The sequence below is a fragment of the Coturnix japonica genome, unplaced genomic scaffold (genome assembly GCF_054131305.1).
Source record: "Coturnix japonica strain WE unplaced genomic scaffold, WE-NBRP24 Scf042, whole genome shotgun sequence".
Classification (NCBI taxonomy): Eukaryota; Metazoa; Chordata; class Aves; order Galliformes; family Phasianidae; genus Coturnix; species Coturnix japonica.
In genome coordinates this window covers 3,239,713-3,260,117 of record NW_028188945.1, presented here as the reverse complement: position 1 = coordinate 3,260,117, position 20,405 = coordinate 3,239,713, and the positions used below count along the sequence as shown (strand labels likewise).

General features: G+C 47.8%; 1 pseudogene; it reads right to left on the bottom strand.

Moving 5' to 3' along the window:
- Positions 1-19,784, bottom strand: part of LOC146752742 (zinc finger CCCH domain-containing protein 11A-like) — a 36,419-nt pseudogene extending 16,635 nt beyond the window's left edge.
- Between the last annotated feature and the right edge of the window lie 621 nt (positions 19,785-20,405).

Genomic DNA, 20,405 nt, shown 5'->3' with positions numbered 1-20,405 from the left:
ACTGATACAGTTATGTCTGTTAGAGAGATTCACACTGCATGGAATGTGCCACGGCCAATAGCAACTGAAGGGTTCAGAGCCAAATAAGTGAGAGGAGGCAGTGCTGGAGCTCATCTCTTCCATGGAGCTCATAACAGCAGCACAGCAGTAACCCTGGTGGCAGCAGCACCAGGATGTTGTTGGAGCAGCACTCCTGGCTCCCCTCCTGCTCCCTCCAAGAGCTGCAGGCAGACGTACAGCACTGCTGTCCTGTGCCAGGTTTATTTAAAAACACAGCTGAGAGCCGCCGGCACAAACAGAGGAGCCTGACTATGTTCATACAATATCTTAAATAGAAGGCAAATACAAAAGGAAAGGATAAAATATTTACAGTAACAATGGCAGACACGACATGGGCACAGTCCCACCCAGAGTCAGCAGAAAACCACTCAATACCCTGCTGAAGCACAGAGTCACCACGGCGTCCTCCAGCAGGGCCAGGGCTGCACTGTGCCAACAGCAGGGCTGGGATGGCTGCACTCTGAACTGAGAAAAGCGAAGCGCACACGCGTTGGCTTCCAGAAATCATCAGCACAGCATCGCGCTCTGCCAGCAAACAGCACTGGAAATCCAGCAAAAGGGAAAGGGGGGAATAACGCAGCAGTGGCATGCAGCTCCCGCTTCTCACACTGCTGCTGCATCCTTGCTGATAACTGGAAGGCAGGCAGCACCCCCCCGCCTTGGTGGCACATTTGGTCCAAAACACCAGAATAATTCTGCTCCCTCCCACCCCCACATTGTCATTAAGTTGCCTTAAAGGATTCGAGTCATAAACAAAAGCATACACCAACAAAACTCAAGAGCTGGCAGAACTCCAGGCTAGACATGGGGACTGCCCAAGAAATGGGAGCACTGAAGAAGCTTCCAGCTGCACCCAACGCTGAGCATGGCCAAGGGAGGAGGAAGGAAGGAGCTTGAGGTTGAAGCCTTCAAAGCGTCACTGAATCAGGAGATCAATTGCCAGGCACTGCAGCACACAGATGGACGTCCTTCTGGGCTGTCACAGAACTGCTTTGTCCTCTTGCTGCTGAAAGGAGCCAACCTAGATCAGGGAATGGATGCACAGGGCCTCAACTCTGACCAGCAGGAAAACTCAGGACAATGGAATGCAGTCTGCCAATCTTTTACCAGTTCAGCTGTGCTTTATGACTCATTATTGTGAAGCCTCCTTTAGTAAAGTATCACCCTGAGGTATGCAACCAAAAAGAAAAGGTTTTTATTAAATTAAAGGGGTTTTTTTGTTGTTGTTTTTTTGTTGGCTTTTTTTTTGTTTTTTTTGTTTGTTTGTTTGTGGGTTTTTTTTGTTTTTTTGTTTTTTTTAACATACTATAATAGCTACTACGCAGTTCAACAGTCAGTCATCTCAGAAAGTTCACGAAGGAAATCATCCTCATCCTTCTCCAGGTCCAAGTCAATTTCTGCTTCCATTTCCCCTCCTGAGATTTCCGAGATGAACTTTTCAGTGTCATCTTCTACAGCCTTGGTGAGCAGGCTGACCTCCGGCAGCGCTGGAGCAGCAGTCTGGGAAGAAAGAAGACAAAGTCAATGATTGCTCAGGAGATCCTTCCTCTGCAGTGCTTCTCCTTCAGCACTGCTGATCCTGAACCCAACACAGGGGCTAAGGGGCTCCTGAAGGATGTTAACAACCACGTGAAGGCTGCAGAGCACCTCAGGTCTTTTTAACAATGCAGCATTAATGGACAAATTCCTTCACACTACAGAGGAATCACAGGGCTGCAGAGCATTGTGCACACACTGCCATTCATCCAGCATCCTGCACACAGTGACTACTTTGAAAGGAAACCTGCAGAACATTTCAGTTCTCCACACTTTCTGCAGGAGTTGTATCTCAGTATCAGCCTGACAAGGACAGCACTGACACTTCTTCCCCTCCTTACCAAAGCTGCTTTTTTAGCTGGAGGCTCATCTTCTTCAGTGCTCGTTTAAATCAGCACAGTGCTAGAGCTGTTACATACCACATTCTATTTGAGCAACAGAAAGTCATTCCTGTTCCCCTACACAACATCCACCCACAGTCTGATTTCATTGAACACGAAGCCATCGTGACCTTTTTGTATCCAGTGCTCCCACGTTAACCTCACAAGTTGTACCTGGTGCCAGCTGGGTTACTGCCTCACTGCCAGATACAATCAGATCAATTCTGAGTTTGAGGAGTGCAAAGCTGTCTGGGAAAGCCATTGAAAGTATCAGGATTGTGAAACATGGCTGCAGCTCTTCACCAAAGGCAGGAAGGTAGGAATGCACTCATGATGGTGGCACATGGTGAGCCGTGAGACATGAGAACATGTGAAGAAATTGTGTCAATGTGTCCATCTTCAGAAGGGACTCACCTCTGTGGGTGCAGAGACAGCTTTGGGAGCAGCCCTGTTCCATTCCACAGTCTTTTCCTCTTCTCTTCCAGGTGCTTTAAATCAAGGAAAAAGAAAATCACTTGGTCAACAGCAAGCATAGAAAGAAACCTGAGTGCCAGTGTTTCCTCCATGTGCTTATTTCCTCACATTCAATAACAAAGCACAGAGAGAGGCGACATCATGCTGTCCATACAGTATCCAAGCTCTTCCCTCCTTCACATGCTGTCTCTTCACGAAGCCTCTCTCACCTGCCCAATGAATAACTCACCCCCCTGAACTTTCTGACAAAGGTTGGCCCACATGTTAAGGACTCAATCCTGGCTTTACAAACACATTTACATATTAAAACAAGCAACACGCCAAAGATGAAGATAACCTTGGCGTCAACACAAAGAGCATGCCACACCAAAAACATGACAGAAAGAAAGTACAGGAGAAACTGAATTACAAAACCTCACAGCGAATGAATTCTCCAGAATGAAGCAGGCAGACACCACGGATTCGATGGAAATACACATGGATGGACATCCTGGCACTTCCTGCCTTTGCATGTTGTAAGAAACAGCCCAGGCAATTCTAAGCAAACTCCATTTGCTTGACAGGGGAAGCACTTCAGCAGAGCAGACAGTGAAACACCTCATTACCTGCTGGCTTTGCGATCTGCTGCATCCGCAGGGCTTTCTCCTGCTTGATTCCTTCCAAGCTTTTAATATGCATTTCTTCCAATCGCTTGATTTTACGCGGTGGCTCTTCCAGTTTCACGTTACCAGGCTCAGGTGGAGGGAAAATTCTCTTCTTCTTGTGCTTATCCTTAGATCTCTTCTCAGTAAGAACCTCTTCTACTTTTTGCTTCTCTTCTTCCAGTCGTCTCTTCTTCCAGATCTCCCCTGCTGGCTTGGCACCCTTCTCTGTCATCATCAAGAAAGGAGAAGCATAAGGATTACAAGAAATTCCAACGAGAGCTCAAGTTTCCAGATTTGTCATAATATTACAGAATATACGTGTTCCCAACAACAACGCTCCTGAGAAAGAATAAGCAGAAAGCCTAGAGAATCTGTGCAGCAAACACCGATGACCATTTACCTGTCCTTGGTGCTCTGTCAACCTCGATCTTCTTCCCCAGCCTTTCTACGAGGCTGCGCTTCAGCGGAAGGCCACTGACATCAGCTACAGAGAGAAAACAACAACATTCCTAAGATAATTCCTTTGGAGAAAGATTTTTACAAGTCAACCACAAACTTTGGTTTCTCCAAGTGTATGTTCTCAAATTCACCTTTCAGCTGCTACACTTGTGTGCCACTTGGAGTCATCACAGACCCACGACACACTTTCCTCCCTCCTGCTTCAGCAGTGCCCTCCCATTTACGTGGAGGCAGCCAAACAGCAGCTCACAAGCAGCCCTTACCTACAGAGGATTTCCGTTTTCCAGGTTTATCAGCAGTATTCGGTTGAATCACAGGCACCTCCCCTAAAACAAAGAAAAACAAAGTGCTTATTTGACAGAAACCAACAGAATTACTGTCTTGTGAGCCCATTTCCCACCCAAAACAAATACAACCAAAAGACACCACTTTGACAGCCCTGACACAAAATAATATTGCAACTGTAATGCACTCAGGGTAAGTCCCAATTGTAATTTATCCATTCCACTTAGGAGCCACCAAATGGAAGCAAAGGTACTCATCATTACCCTGCTTTGCAGGCAGCGTCACAGTGCTGACCAGTGTCCGCACATTCTCCTTCTTAGGCACACGAACAATCTGAGATTTGAGCCGATGAGCAGGAGCTCCTGAAGGTCCTTCTGATCCAAGTGTTTTTATTCCAGCATTCAAACTGTCATCTGGGAACACAGAGCAGTAAATGAGACTGAGGGACAGAGGCACACGCTGAGGACCACAGCTCTGCAAACTGCCTCCTGCTCAGAAGCATGCAGAACAAACCCTGTCAGCTCTCCCCACAGCTAAGAGCACCATGGACCTGATGTCTGTCTGCTGCCCTCCTTTCATCCTTCTGGATATTAAAAGTAGGCTTTACCCCTTACTTTATCCCATCCATATGACATTAGATTCCTCTATCAGCAAATGTGGCTTTCACCACTGGTTGAAATGATGCACATTCAGGCACTTAAACTCAATGCTGTGGCCTCGTCTTGCTCTAATGATGTAAACAAAGGAGTTTACCTTCCTAATCTGAAAGGCACATGAAGTTACAAGGTAGGAACAAGATCATGGAAATAGCTGATTCCATTCAGCAACCCTATGTTCTGTTGTGTTTGTACAATAAATTGCTTTGGAGTTAATTGGCAAGTGCTTCTGATTAATCCTGGAATACCTTGTTTTGTATCAGCATCAGATTTTGTAGTGGAAATTATCTGCAATCCATGATGGTTTTCTTCAGCTGGTTGCTGGACAGGTGTTTTTGTTTCTTCTCCCTCCTTAGAAAGCTGGTCTGTACAAGCAAAGAAAAAATCAGTCTCTTCAGTTATGCGGTAGGAATTCAATCAGATTATCCACTGCACAAAGATGGCAGGCAAGGCTGAAAACCCACACAGATAAATGCTGAGTCTCCACTTGCCCATCCAAATGGCTTCTCTGTGAACAAAGAAATCCCCCCCTACACAACATTCATCTCCCTGACACCCAGAAAAAGCTTAAATGCAGGAGAACAACCTGCAAGGCAAAGGCTACAGGAACAGAGAGAAGCTGAGCATGCAAGATAAAACTGAGGTATCAGAAGCGCACAAAGTTCAGCTCTGAACCTATCTATCAGCTCACAAGTGAACGTTACCTGGCGTTCTTTATGACACTATACCCACCTGTGAGTAATAGAGTTAATCTTTCATTCCTAAAAAAGACAAACTCACTTTGGCTTGGTGGAAAGAAAACCCCATTGAGGTAACGTCCCTTGGTGTGATGGAAGGCACAGTTGGATTTCTGGCAGCCTCCTGGCTGGTTCTCCCAGTAGCAGGAAATCATGCTGCGAAATTTCTGAAGACAGAAAGGAAGAAGAGCTGATGGTAACGTGGACCTAAGATCTGCAAAGGGAGACTGAGCTCCAGATGGTGCCAGTGAGCAGACTGCCACAAAGCAGCACTCAAACACCACTCTGAAGCGTGCGCAGGCTGGGAGCACCAGGCTCACTGAGCTTTCCTAGCATTCTGTGGGTGAGGACACCAGTTTAGGAGGGGTTAAACTAACACACCTTGCAGAATGCTTGTCTGAATGATGTGGTTCTTTAGTATCTGTTGATAGAACACTGTTGGTATCAACTAAGAATAGTTGAATATTCTGCTATGATATACCAATGCCATTGAGCTCTCTTCCCTCTGCTTCCTCCCAGCCCCCTCTTAACAATAGGAACCATCATCATTTCAAAGCAAATGAACCTAATCTGCAAAAGCACATCAGCCCACCTAAAGAAATGAGAAGTGGGTTTGGTGATAAACTCTGAGGAGCCAACACTCACAGTGATCTCCATGTGCCTGAACCTGCAGACATTCCTGAAGCAGCGGCCCTCCTTCCACAGCCTGCAGGTGGTTTCATTGCCCAAAGCAGCTTCACAGTGCCTGAAGGGACAGTTGTCTCCCTGTAACCCAATGGAAACCAAGAGAGGAAAATGAAATAGTACAGCCTGAGAACTGGCCATGCTTTGAGCTCATTTTTAGCGAGTTGCTCTATTGTACAATGCAATTAGTTATGAAGTTTGCTGAAGACCAGTAATACTTCTACTTATTCAACCCATTCCTCTTAACTTCAGAACTGAAAGAAAGAAAAAATGAAGGAAAAAACCCAAGCAGACCTTTTTACAAATGGAATAGAAGTAGAAATAGCAATCATTTCCTTTAATCGACATGCTGGACAAGCGCACAGAAGCAGTTCTGGTCTCGGGGATCTCTGTGCAGCTCTTCCTGTGCTCTCTCAAAGAGCTGGCTCGTGCTTCCTTGGACTGAAAGTCTTCTACTGTCTTGATCAGTGAAATCTTCTTTTGAAAAGGAACCCTAAGCAAAACACAAGCAGACAAGCAGAAAAGAATGAGGAATGCCCACCCATCTTCCCAGCTTTCTTCTGTTCATTCAATCAGTCTTTCTGGAGCAGTTGTTTCAAAACATTGCCCTCCTCAACACTGGTCAAACTCTAGTAACATCACCCTGACTCAGAACGGAGTCCCTGGGCTGCACGGCTGCAAGCCCTCCAATGGAGCCCCTCCTTCAACACCACGAGTGACAGCAGTGAGTAACCCCAACACATTTGTCTGACCGCTGCAGGTCTTCAAGCTCAACCACCTGGACAACCTCAGCAAATACAGTGATCTTCAAAGCTTTGCAGTTCACTTCTCCTATAGGCCGAACCAACACTGAATCCGTGAATTAATTAATTATAACAGGTTAGGAAGAATTTTCCTCCTCACTTTGCCTATGTCAAATTCTGTAAGTTGGAATTTCTGGTCTTCAAGGATTCTTCACCTTTGAAGAATCCACAAAAACCATCCTCCGTCTTTATTACCTGTACAGCAAAAGCATGACAGTGCGTATCAATACACAAATCCACACACATGTGCCTGAATACTGTAACTCAGCACTGCATGGAGCTGCAGCACGTTCTGCTCAGCCACAACAAGGGTTTGGGTTGGTTCTTTTTTTTTTTTTTTCTTTTCTGATGTAAAAATCAAATATTTTGGTATTTTAGATTTGTTTTGTTGGTTTTTTTTTTTAAGGTACCAAATGCAGTAAAACCTGCAACCAGGCCAGACAGAAGATCAAATTCAAGTGATTCGGAACTCTTTCATTAAAGTGCTGCACATTTCTGAGCTAAGCATTTCCGATAGTCAATAAAAGTTGGAACCTTTTACTCACACAGACACTAGTGAATTTTAGAGGAAATTTTTTTTTTTTTTTTTTTTTTTTTTCCCCAGGGAATTTCCCCAAATCTAAACTAAAGAGAGGAGAAGTCGGGTTCTCAAGTTAGTTGCTGGATTGACTGCATGACAAAGGGAACAAAAACAGCACTTAAGGACAAAGTTTCCTACCCTCCTCCAGTACTGATAGAAATGCTGCCTTTTACCTTTAGTACCTTCACATCAGATTCCTCTCTGGCAGATTCCTATGCTTCTAACAACCTCGGTGCTGCTCAGCACAGAAGCCGGGCACCAACTGTCACTGGACTCCGAACCATGGAACACGCACACAGCTCAGCACTTCTGTTTCCTCACAATTGGAAGGGTTCTGGAATCGGGAGCATGAAGCGGACTAGAAATACCTCACATCCCTCTGCTCCTTACGAGCCCTTCCATTTTAAAACAAGATAACCCCAGACACATCTGTTAGCACAGCAGCCCAAATGCTAACCAGAACACACAGTGTGTAACGCTGAAAGTACCAGTTTAATGCCGAGCCACAAACCCTATATAGTGGTACAGGTGACCACCCCTATCAGATACCCATGACCTCCATGACTCCACTGCTGGTGCATGCAGGCACCACCTGCCCAATACCCAACATCTCCCCCCTCTTTATTATCTGCAGCCCCTGTAAAGGTTCCCCTGCATACTCCCTGTTACCCCAAAGGTGATTTGCACATTTAAGGCTATTCTGCAAATGAATCAATCATTAAACATATGCGAAAAACAATGAAACTGTCATAATAACATACCAAAGAGATGCAGCTGCAGTGACTACAAACCTGAAAGCACACAACAGCAATCTGCCTAAAAATTGTGAAATGCTGTATGGCAACACTTAGTCAACTTGTAGAGAACAGTGCATTCAAGTTCAAGATAACAGCACAGTACACAATGGAGTTACAACTTCTCCAAGTTCAATGTAACACTATTGTACAGAATCTTCATGGCAATCCAGTTCTGTCCAGTGTGCATTATAATGTCACACTCCATAACCAAATAAGAAGACAAAAACATATTGGCTGTGCAGAATCGTTCTGAATGTCCACCACTGGGGGACTATCCAGGAACAAGGTCTCCCCCGCTCACAAACTATCAGTCCGGCATGAAGGCTGGATTCCCAGTTCGGACCTTCAGGCACATTGGGAGCAACGCAGTCTCATGTGCCGTTACCAGCAGCCGCTGCCCAGTGCTGACGTCAAATCACTGGCTGCACTGGAGACATTAACCAAGGAGTTGTTGACCAAAACTGGTGCTGAGATGTTCGGATCCTCACGGTGCACAGGATGGCTCGTCATTTGGTGACGGCTTAACCCAACGTGCCGGCAGCCAGCAGGGCCCACTTGGGGTCCCGACACAGACGTGTTTCCTGCCCTTGACAAGGAGTGGCATAGGGTCTGGGAGCCATGGCCCTCCGTCGGGTCTGATCAGGACCTGACCTATTGGTGTCCATTTGGTCAGCTGATGGTCTCCCTTCCAATTCTCTCAGTTAACTTTCTAAGAGCACCAAGGGTGGGTAGCAGCTTCTGCGCCTCTTCGTCCCCTGCAAAAGCTCACAGAACTCCATGCTGGCTTTCTCTAATGCTGACCGACTCACACAGTGAGAAGCTCCGTCAGCCAGACCTCTCCGCATTATCCACATAATAAGCAGATTGAGGTCCTCATCACACACTCTGTGTCATTTCTTGTCAGCATGTCCTGTCCCATCCCTGGCTCTCCAGCAGGACTGTAATGCTGGGGTGAGCAACACTGGGCACTGTCAGTGTGTTTTTCTTGCAAGCATCTTCCAGGGAAATACGTGCAGGCGTTCCCCACTCTTGGCTGTATCTCTGCAGTGCTGGGTCCTGTGTGAGCAGAGTTCTCTGCCCCAGAAGCCAAGTCACTGCTGTGCAGAGCTCAGCCTCGGGCTGAATGTGCTCCTGAGTTTGTCCCAGTGCAAGGACAACCTTCTCATTGCCCTTTAGGAGCACCTCTGGTGCTGATGGGTGCTCTGCTCTCAGCAACCACTGGATACACGGCTCCAGGCGCGTGTGTGCTTTGTCGCCTTGAGCTGTTTGCTCTGATCGCATCTCACCCTGGGGAGCCGGGATTTCCCTTTGGTCTCGGTGTCACTTCGAGACCAGTAGCAACACTAGGGGTCAGAGGAGAGCTGCTGAATGTGTGAGCAAAGCTGCTAATTGAGAAGGAGGTCGCACGCGTGTGACTTCTAAACCCGAATTAATGAGCTTACCTTCACCCTCCTGACTAATGCAGACCTCATGCAGCCCTGGGCCTGCCCTTCTCCAGCCTCCTGCCTTGTTTTGCCTACTCATAGGAAAAGATTTAGCATAGCTCAGAGCCCCAGGCGGTGCTTGGAATGCCAGCAGGAAAGAGCTGCTGGTGTCCACAAAGCTCAGGACTGCAGCAGTGGGGCTGCTGGACCTCAGTGTTCTGAACACTCTGATGAGGAAGTGATTGGCAGATGCTGTGGCCGGAGGGATGAGCTGCCTGCAGGTCATCCCTTGGAAGAAGGTTTGGTGAGGATGGATCCTCTGAGCCAGCATTGGGGACAGGGTGCTGGGTGCAAATGCCAGTGCTGCCCCCTGTCATCCTTTTGGTTTTAAAAGGAGTACAGCTCCGTTTCCAAACTTTGCCAACCACGGGCTGGCTGGCAGCTTGAAGGAACTGCCATGAAATTGGTCTAATGAAGCATTCCTGGCAGAGCTTCAGGATGGAGAAAGTGCAGTTTGTCCTCAACTGAGCTGAGGTCCAATGAGCTGAGTTTCCTGGCTCAGAGCAGAGGCCGTGAGCATCACGTCTCACAGTCTGTGTCACCTGGGCAGAGCCGTTAGGCAGGGGCTGCTAGTGGGGAGATGCCAAGGTTTTCCATGAAGATGATTGCTCAGATATGCCTGAGTTCAGATGGAGGGGCCCATTGCCCTTCCAAAAAGTGGAAGATGCTTGGGGGTGAGGCAGCTCGTGCTTTCCCATGCCTGTAGGACCTTACAGTGCTGTGCCTTTCCACATACCTACGCCACCTTCTTTCTTTCCCATGCAGGTGTCATCATTAATCCAGTGGGTGGCACCAAGAATGCCCAGACAGCCCCACTGCAGTGCGTCTCTGTGGCAGAAGGACACACCAAGCCTGTGCTCTGCCTGGATGCAACCGATGAACTGCTTTTCACTGCCTGAAAAGGTATATGTTGGACAGAACAGGTGTGGGGGCTGCTGGCTTTTTATGCGCTAGTCTCATAGATCTCCCCACGCCTGCGTGGGGAATTGGGGTGCATGGCAGGGATGGCTCCTTCTGGGCTGCTCCCCTGTCCCTGCCTTCTGATGTCCAGGTGCTGGAGCAGGCTGGCTCCATTGCCCTGGAGAGGAGCTGTGGGTGGTGGGAGGCAGCGCTTGGGAAGGAGTCGGTGCCTCCACGCCACGGAGGAACTCCCCAGCCCAACTCTCTCAGGCACGTTCTTCTTCCTACAGACCGGAGCTGTAAGATGTGGAACTTGGTGACGGGTCAGGAAATTGCTTCCCTCAAGGGTCACCCAAATAATGTCGTTTCCATCAAGTACTGCAGCCACACGGGGTTGGTGTTCACCGTGTCCACGTCGTACATCAAAGTGTGGGATATCCTGGACTCAGCGCACTGCATCCGCACCCTGACGTATGTAGTGGGAAGAGTGGCTGTGGGGGACTGTGGGCAGCTCTGTCTTTGCAGAAGATGGTGTGAGGAACTCCTGGGGTCCCACAGGCTGGCTGAGGTCCAATGAGCTGAGTTTCCTGGCTCAGAGCAGAGGCCGTGAGCATCATGTCTCACAGTCTGTGTCACCTGGGCAGAGCCGTTAGGCAGGGGCTGCTAGTGGGGAGATGCCAAGGTTTTCCATGAAGATGATTGCTCAGATATGCCTGAGTTCAGATGGAGGGGCCCATTGCCCTACCAGGAAGTGGAAGATGCTTGGGGGTGAGGCAGCTCGTGCTTTCCCATGCCTGTAGGACCTTACAGTGCTGTGCCTTTCCCTCAAGGGTCACCCAAATAATGTCATTTCCATCAAGTACTGCAGCCACACGGGGTTGGTGTTCACCGTGTCCACATCGTACATCAAAGTGTGGGACATCCAGGACTAAGTGCGCTGCATCCACACCCTGATGTATGTAGTGGGAAGAGTGGCTATGGGGGACTGTGGGCAGCTCTGGCTTTGCAGAGGATGGTGTGCAAAACTTCTGGGGTCCCACAGGCTGGAAACAGAGCCCAGCTGTTTTAGGATCAGTGCCTACAGCTGTAGGAAACAGGGAGGCTTAGGGAGATCTTGGAATGGAATCTGTGGGGACCCTCTGCAGCAAAGGCTCAAAGGAAAGGACCTGGAAGAGCTTTTCAGCCCATCCTGGGTGTGGCCAAGAGCACCAGCAAGAAGAGATGGGGATTTTCTTTTTTGCTTCAACTAATATGCCACAGGAAGACGACCACATTAACCCATCTGTATTTGTTGATGTTGTTTATCTACAGCATGAAGCATTTCACTTGGAAAGTCTCTGCTGCCACTCATCGTACAACAGACTTAAAGCACAGCACTTGGCACCTAGCAGTGCTGTGAAGGGTTGGAAAGGCAGCGCATCATTGTGCTGAGGGCCAAGAGACGGTTCAGACAACAGAAGCATTTGTCCACATTTCTGACATGAAGGCTGTCGCCTCCCGATCCGGCGACAAATCAAGGCTGCTGTGTGAAAGTACCGTGCTTCCGCACACAGGAACAGACAGGACTCACACACAGTGTGTAACACCGAATGTACCAGCTTAATGCCACGCCACAAACCTACCCAATGCCCAACAGGGGGGACCAGTCAATGCTGCTCATCAGCCATCAACCCCAGATGCTGGAGAAGGCAGACCATGTTGTGGTGCTGGAGCATGACACGATGGCTGAGATGGGGACACCCACCGAACTGAGGACCCGCGGTGGATCCTACAGCCGGCTGCTGCAGCACTGAGGACCACAGGGCAGCTGGAGTGGGATGCGATGGGACATGGGGAGCTGTGGCTGTCTCCGCTCCCCGCTGCAAGATGGGAAGAATGGGATGCTCTGGGATTTGTATGGAATAAAGTGGAGATGTTTTGTAGAGGAGCAGGTTGGGATGTGGGGTGTGGGCAGCTCAGCCTCAGTGCATGGTTGGTTATGGAAGCTGGGTGTCTGCCCTCAGAATGTGGCTGTGGCAGCACTGTGGGTTATGGGGGGGAAGCACAGCTCAGCCCAATACTGGATGAACTTTCCAGTCACGTCTTCATGCCAAAGCGGTGCAGATAGCACAGGGAGTGCAAAGACTGTAACTGAACTGCCAGCCTCACCTGGCTGTGTTGCTGAGCATGCTGGGCTGCCTGGCCCTGCTCTCAGCAGCACTGTGTCCTCCCTCCCAGCCCCCACAATTCCACTGATACAGTTATGTCTGTTAGAGAGATTCACACTGCATGGAATGTGCCACGGCCAATAGCAACTGAAGGCTTCAGAACCAAATAAGTGAGAGGAGGCCGTGCTGGAGCTCATCTCTTCCATGGAGCTCATAACAGCAGCACAGCAGTAACCCTGGTGGCAGCAGCACCAGGATGTTGTTGGAGCAGCACTCCTGGCTCCCCTCCTGCTCCCTCCAAGAGCTGCAGGCAGACGTACAGCACTGCTGTCCTGTGCCAGGTTTATTTAAAAACACAGCTGAGAGCCGCCGGCACAAACAGAGGAGCCTGACTATGTTCATACAATATCTTAAATAGAAGGCAAATACAAAAGGAAAGGATAAAATATTTACAGTAACAATGGCAGACACGACATGGGCACAGTTCCACCCAGAGGCAACAGAAAACCACTCAATACCCTGCTGAAGCACAGAGTCACCACGGCGTCCTCCAGCAGGGCCAGGGCTGCACTGTGCCCACAGCAGGGCTGGGATGGCTGCACACTGAACTGAGACAAGTGAAGCGCACACGTGTTGGCTTCCAGAAATCATCAGCCCAGCATCGCGCTCTGCCAGCAAACAGCACTGGAAGTCCAGAAAAAGGGAAAGGAGGGAATAACGCAGCAGTGGCATGCAGCTCCCGCTTCTCACACTGCTGCTGCATCACTGCTGATAACTGGAAGGCAGGGAGCACCCCCCATCATTGGTGGCACATTTGGTCCAAAACACCAGAATAATTCTGCTCCCTCCCACCCCAACATCGTCATTAAGTTGCCTTAAAGGATTCAAGTCAAAAACAAAAGCATACACCAACAAAACTCAAGAGCTGGCAGAACTCCAAGCTAGACATAGGGGCTACCCAAGAAATGGGAGCACTGAAGAAGCTTCCAGCTGCACCCAATGCTGAGCATGGCCAAGGGAGGAGGAAGGAAGGAGCTTGAGGTTGAAGCCTTCAGAGCGTCACTGGATCAGGAGATCAATTGCCAGGCACTGCAGCACACAGATGGACGTCCTTCCGGGCTGTCACAGAACTGCTTTGTCCTCTTGCTGCTGAAAGGAGCCAACCAGGAGCAGGGAATGGATGCACAGCACCTCAACTCTGACCAGCAGGAAAACTCAGGACAATGGAATGCAGTCTGCCAATCTTTTACCAGTTCAGCTGTGCTTTAAGACTCATTGTGAAGCCTTTTAAAATATTTATTTATATATATATATGCTACAAGACTACTCAGATATACTGTCAATCATCTCAGAAAGTTCACGATGGAGTTCATCCACATCCTTCTCCAGCTCCAAGTCAATTTCTCCTTCCATTTCCTCTAAGAGTTCTGAGATGAACTTTTCAGTGTCATCTTCTACAGCCTTGGTGAGCAGGCTGACCTCCGGCAGGGCTGGAGCAGCAGTCTGGAAAGAAGGAAGACAAAGTCAATGATTGCACAGGAGATCCTTCCTCTACAGCGCTTCTCCTTAAGCACTGCTGAGCCTTAACCCAACATGGGGGCCAAGGGGCTCCTGAAGGACATTAACAGTAAGCCTGACCAGGACAGCACTGACGCTTCCTCCCCTCCTTACCAAAGCTGCTATTTTAGCCTTTTTATCTTGAGGCTCCTCTTCTTCAGTGCTTCTCCGAGGATTCACAGCTGCCACAGCAGAAGGAGAGATCTCAGCAGTTATCCGCTTCCTTGCTCGCTTCGTGGGGATGCTGGCTTTCCCATCCGAGGGCTTCACACACACCTTGCTTTTGGCTACAGGAAGAAGAGAGAGCTGGTACAGTTGTGCCTTGAGATGAGTCCAGGTTGTCCTGTCATTCCCACAGCTCTTCTCCACAGTTAAATACATCTGGCCAGCAAAATTACATTGCTCTTTCCACAAATCTCAGCAGTATCTTCCACAGTGAGTGCTGCATACCAACAGTCCCACCAAAGGAACAAAGAAACTGCACAGCTACACCATATTATAACCCAGACAAGGGAAACAGCCATACAGCAGGAGAAAACAATACATGGTCCCTCTAGAGAAAGGAAAAAGCAGGAGCTACAGACAAGAGTGTGCAACCAGACGCTGTGCAAGCCACAACAGACCCACAAAATACATCCAGGGGTTTATCACACAGGTAAGTCTGCAGCCCAGTGCCACTGTCTGTCCCTCGTACTCAAGCTGAAGTCTGGCTGGAAGGAACACAAGTGAACTAAGAAAATAAGCATTTCCCTTTCTAGCACTAAGCAAAGGCATGCACCCACCATGAGCACTCAGGTCCCTTTACTTCCGAGGACCACCTCACACTCAACACTCATTCATAGTTCTCTGCTCCTGAGGTTGGGCTGATGGTTTCCCTGGCAGTGCTGTTGCCCACCGTGCTGAGATTTCACTTAGGCCTTTGCAAGCTGATAAGCTGACCACGAAGGGTGGATTCAGGACTGCTAAGCTCTGCACTTTTACCTTTGACTGTTTCTTCAGCAGCAGCTGGCACAGCAGCCACTTCCTTCTTCAGCTTCTCCGGTTGTCTCAGCTGTAGCTTCTCCTTTATTGTCCCCTCAAGGCTCTTTGCTTGAGCTCTAGAATTTGGTGTACTCTGATCCGAGGGCTAAAAAGAAATAAAGTAAGTGCAAAATAAGAATAAACACCAGGGGGAGCATATGAAGGAAATCAGATTAGAGATGTTTCAAAAACGGGTTACTGCCTCTCTGCCAGATATAATCAGATCAATTCTGAGTTTGAGGAGTGCAAAGCTGTCTGGGAAAGCCATTGAAAGTACCAGGATTGTGAAACGTGGCTGCAGCTCTTCACCAAAGGCAGGAAGGTAGTAATGCACTCATGATGGTGGCACATGGTGAGCAGTGAGACATGAGAACATGTGAAGAAATTGTGTCAATGTGTCCATCTTCAGAAGGGACTCACCTCTGCGGGTGCAGAGACAGCTTTGGGAGCAGCCCTGTTCCATTCCACAGTCTTTTCCTCTTCTCTTCCAGGTGCTTTGAAACAAAGAAAAAGAAAATCACTTGGTCAACAGCAAGCATAGAAAGAAACCTGAGTGCCACTGTTTCCTCCATGTGCTTATTTCCTCGCATTCAATAACAAAGCACAGACAGAGGCGGCATCACGCAGTCCATACAGTATCCAAGCTCTTCCCTCCTTCACATGCTGTCTCTTCACAAAGCCTCTCTCACCTCCCCAATGAATAACTCACCCCCCTGACCTTTCTGACAGAGGTTGGCCCCCATGCTGAGGAATCAATCCATGCTTTTCAAATACATTTACATATCAAACTAAGCAATACAAGCCAAAGATGAAGGCAACCTTGGCATCAACACACAGAACATGCCACACCAAAAACATGGCAGAAAGAAAGTACAGGAGAAACTGAACTACAAAACCTCACAGCAAATTAATTTTCCAGAATGAAGCAGGCAGACACCATGGATTCGATGGAAAAACACATGGATGGACATCCTGGCACTTCCTGCCTTTGCATGTTGTAAGAAACAGCCCAGGCAATTCTAAGCAAACTCCATTTGCTTGACAGGGGAAGCACTTCAGCAGAGCAGACAGTGAAGCACCTCCTTACCTGCTGGCTTTGCGATCTGCTGCATCCGCAGGGCTTTCTCCTGCTTGATTTCTTCCAAGGTTTTAATATGCACTTCTTCCAATGGCTTGATTTTACGCGGTGGCTCTTCCAGTTTCACTTTATCAGGCTTAGGTGGAGGGAAAATTCTCTTCTTCTTGCATTTACCCTTAGCTCTCTTCTCAGTAAGAAGCTCTTCTACTTTTTGCTTCTCTTCCCCCAGTTGTTTGTGTTTCCTTTCAGCCAGGGCTTCCGAGGTTTTGATGCGAACTGCAGGAGAAGGCCTCACCCCGGAGCTGGGATCCTCCACCTTACAGCACCCTTCTGCCTGGGGGGCAGCTGGGGTTTCTCCTCGCTGATTCGCTCTCTCAAGACGGATCTCTTCCAGAGTTTTGACATGGATCTCCGCTGCTGGCTTGGCACCCTTCTCTGCCATCATCAAGAAAGGAGAAGCATAATGATTAAAAGAGAGTCCAGCGAGAGCTTAGGTTTTCAGATTTGACATAATATTACAGAATATGCGTGTGCCCAACAACAACGCACCCAGGAAAGAATAAGCAGAAAGCCTAGAGAATCTGTGCAGCAAACACAGACAACCATTTACCTCTCCTTGGTGCTCTGTCAATCTTGATCTTCTTCTCCAGCCTTTCTGCCAGGCTGCGTTTCAGCGGAAGGCCACTGACAACAGCTACAGAGAGAAAACAACAACATTCCTAAGATAATTCCTTTGGAGAAAGATTTTAGAACAGTTAACCACAAAAAAGTCTATCTCTCATGGAGCACCCAGCCACCAGCAACTGCTACTCCAAAACCAGCAGTGCAAGATAAAGGTTCACTTCTGTGAACGGCTCTATTCCCCAACACAGTGCCAGCTATCTGAGTATTATCAGAAGGATAACAAAGTAGGGCATATGAACTCACCACTTTGTTGTTTGGTTTTATCCTTTTGTTTCTTCAGTTTGATTTCTTCAAGTGCTTTTATTCCAGCATTCAGACTGTCATCTGGGAACACAGAGCAGTGAATGAGACTGAAGGACAGAGGCACACGCTGAGGACCACAGCTCTGCAAACTGCCTCCTGCTCAGAAGCATGCAGAACAAACCCTGTCAGCTCTCCCCACAGCTAAGAGCACCATGGACCTGATGTCTGTCTGATACCCTCCTTTCATCCTTCTGGATATTAAAAGTAGGCTTTATCCCTTACTTTAACCCATCCACATGATTCCTCTATCAACAATGTGGCTTTAACCAGTGGTTGAAAAGATGCACATACAGGCACTTAAACTCCATGCTGTGGCCTCATCTTGCTCTAATGAAGTAAACAAAGGAGTTTACCTTCCTAATCTGAAAGGCACATGAAGATACGAGGTAGGAACAAGATCATGGAAATAGCTGAGTCTATTCAGCAACCCTATGTTCTGTTGTGTTTTTACAACAAATTGCTTTGGAGTTAATTGGCAGCCCACAGTTAATATTCTTAAGTACAAATGGAAGTGATTACAGACAGGTTCCTTATTTTAACAGCTATACTTACCTGGTAAACCCATAGAAGCAGCCTAAGTGAATAGAGTAACTAGTAAAGAACCGGGAAAAGCAACCACACTCACCATCATCACCTTTGTCATCATCTGCAGCTTTGATTAAAACGGGAGGATGTGTAGAGCTTGGGACACTCTCTTTGTTTTCCATTTGCATCACTTCCATCAACTGTGGAGAGGGATCGGACTGCACGGAAAGCTTGCTCTGCTGCACTGTTATCTGAGCTGCATTCGGATCGTCACCTGCAGACTCTGGTGGACTTGGCAGCGTAGCTACAGGAAGAAAAGGATCAATTTAAAACTTTGATCCTAACCTTACAACCACTGCACAAAGATGGCAGGCAAGGATGAAAACCCACACAGATAAATGCTGAGTCTCCACTTGCCCATCCAAATGGCTTCTCTGTGAACAAAGAAATCCCCCCCTACACAACATTCATCTCCCTGACACCCAGAAAAAGCTTAATTGCAGGAACACAACCAACAAGGCAAAGGCCACAGGAGCAGAGAGAAGCTGAGCATGCAAGAAAAAACTGAATATCAGAAGCGCACAAAGTTCAGCTGTGCACCTATCTATCAGCTCACAAGTGAACGTTATCTGGCATTCTTTATGACACTATACCCACCTGTGAGTAATAGAGTTAATCTTTCATTCCTAAAAAAGACAAACTCACTTTGGCTTGGTGGAAAGAAAACCCCATTGAGATAACGTCCCTTGGTGTGATGGAAGGCACAGTTGGATTTCTGGCAGCCTCCTGGCTGGTTCTCCCAGTAGCAGGAAATCATGCTGCGAAATTTCTGCAGACGGAAAGGAAGAAAAGCTGATGGTAATGTGGACATAAGATCTGCAAAGGGAGACTGAGCTCCAGATGGTGCCAGTGAGCAGACTGCCACAAAGCAGCACTCAAACACCACTCTGAAGCGTGCGCAGGCTGGGAGCACCAGGCTCACTGAGCTTTCCTAGCATTCTGTGGGTGAGGACACCAGTTTAGGAGGGGTTAAACTAACACACCTTGCAGAATGCTTGTCTGAATGATGTGGTTCTTTAGCAACTGTTGAGAGAACACTGTTGGTATCTACTAGAAGAATATTCTGCTATGATATACCATTGCCATTGAGCTCTCTTCCCTCTGCTTCCTCCCAGCCCCCTCTTAACAATAGGAACCATCATCATTTCAAAGCAAATGAACCTAATCTGCAAAAGCACATCAGCCCACCTAAAGAAATGAGAAGTGGGTTTGGTGATAAACTCTGAGGAGCCAACACTCACAGTGATCTCCATGTGCCTGAACCTGCAGTCATTCCTGAAGCAGCGGCCCTCCTTCCACAGCCTGCAGGTGGTTTCATTGCCCAAAGCAGCTTCACAGTGCCTGAAGGGACAGTTGTCTCCCTGTAACCCAATGGAAACCAAGAGAGGAAAATGAAATAGTACAGCCTGAGAACAGGCCATGCTTTGAGCTCATTTTTAGCGAGTTGCTCTATTGTACAATGCAATTAGTTATGAAGTTTGCTGAAGATCAGTAATACTTCTAAGTATTCCACCTTGTCCTCTTGACTTCAGAACTGAAAGAAGGAGAAATGAAGGAAAAAACCCAAGCAGACCTTTTTACAAGTGGAATAAAAGTAGAAATAGCAATCGTCTCCTTTCTTCAACATGCTCGACGAGTGCACAGAAGCAGTTCTGGTCTCGGGGATCTCTGTGCAGCTCTTCCTGTGCTCTCTCAAAGAGCTGGCTCGTGCTTCCTTGGACTGAAAGTCTTCTACTGTCTTGATCAGTGAAATCTTCTTTTGAAAAGGAACCCTAAGCAAAACACCGACAAGCAGAAAAGAATGAGGAATGACCACCCATCTTCCCAGCTTTCTTCTGTTCATTCAATCAGTCTTTCTGGAGCAGTTGTTTCAAAACATTGCCCTCCTCAACACTGGTCAAACTCTAGTAACATCACCCTGACTCAGCACGGAGTCCCTGGGCTGCACGGCTGCAAGCCCTCCAATGGAGCCCCTCCTTCAACACCACGAGTGACAGCAGTGAGTAACCCCAACACATTTGTCTGACTGCTGCAGGTCTTCAAGCTCACCCACCTGGACAACCTCAGCAAAGACAGCGATCTTCCAAGCCTTGCAGTTCACTTCTCCTGTAGGCCGAACCAACACTGAATCCGTCAATTAAGAATAACGGGGTAGGAAGAATTTTCCTCCTCACTTTGCCTATGTCAAATTCTGTAAGTTGGAATTTCTGGTCTTCAAGGTTTCTTCACCTATGAAGAAAACACTGAAACCTTCCCCTGTCTTTGTTACCTGTACAGCAAAAGCATGCCAGGGCGTATCAATACACAAATCCACACACATGTGCCTGAATACTGTAACTCAGCACTGCATGGAGCTGCAGCACGTTCTGCTCAGCCACAACAAGGGTTTGGGTTGGTTTTTTTTTTCTTTTCTGATGGAAAAATCAAATATTTTGGTATTTTATGTTTGTTTTGTTGTTTTTTTTTTTTTTTTAAGGTATCAAATGCAGTAAAACCTACAACCAGGACAGACAGAAGATCAAATTCAAGTGATTTGGAACTCTTTCGTTAAA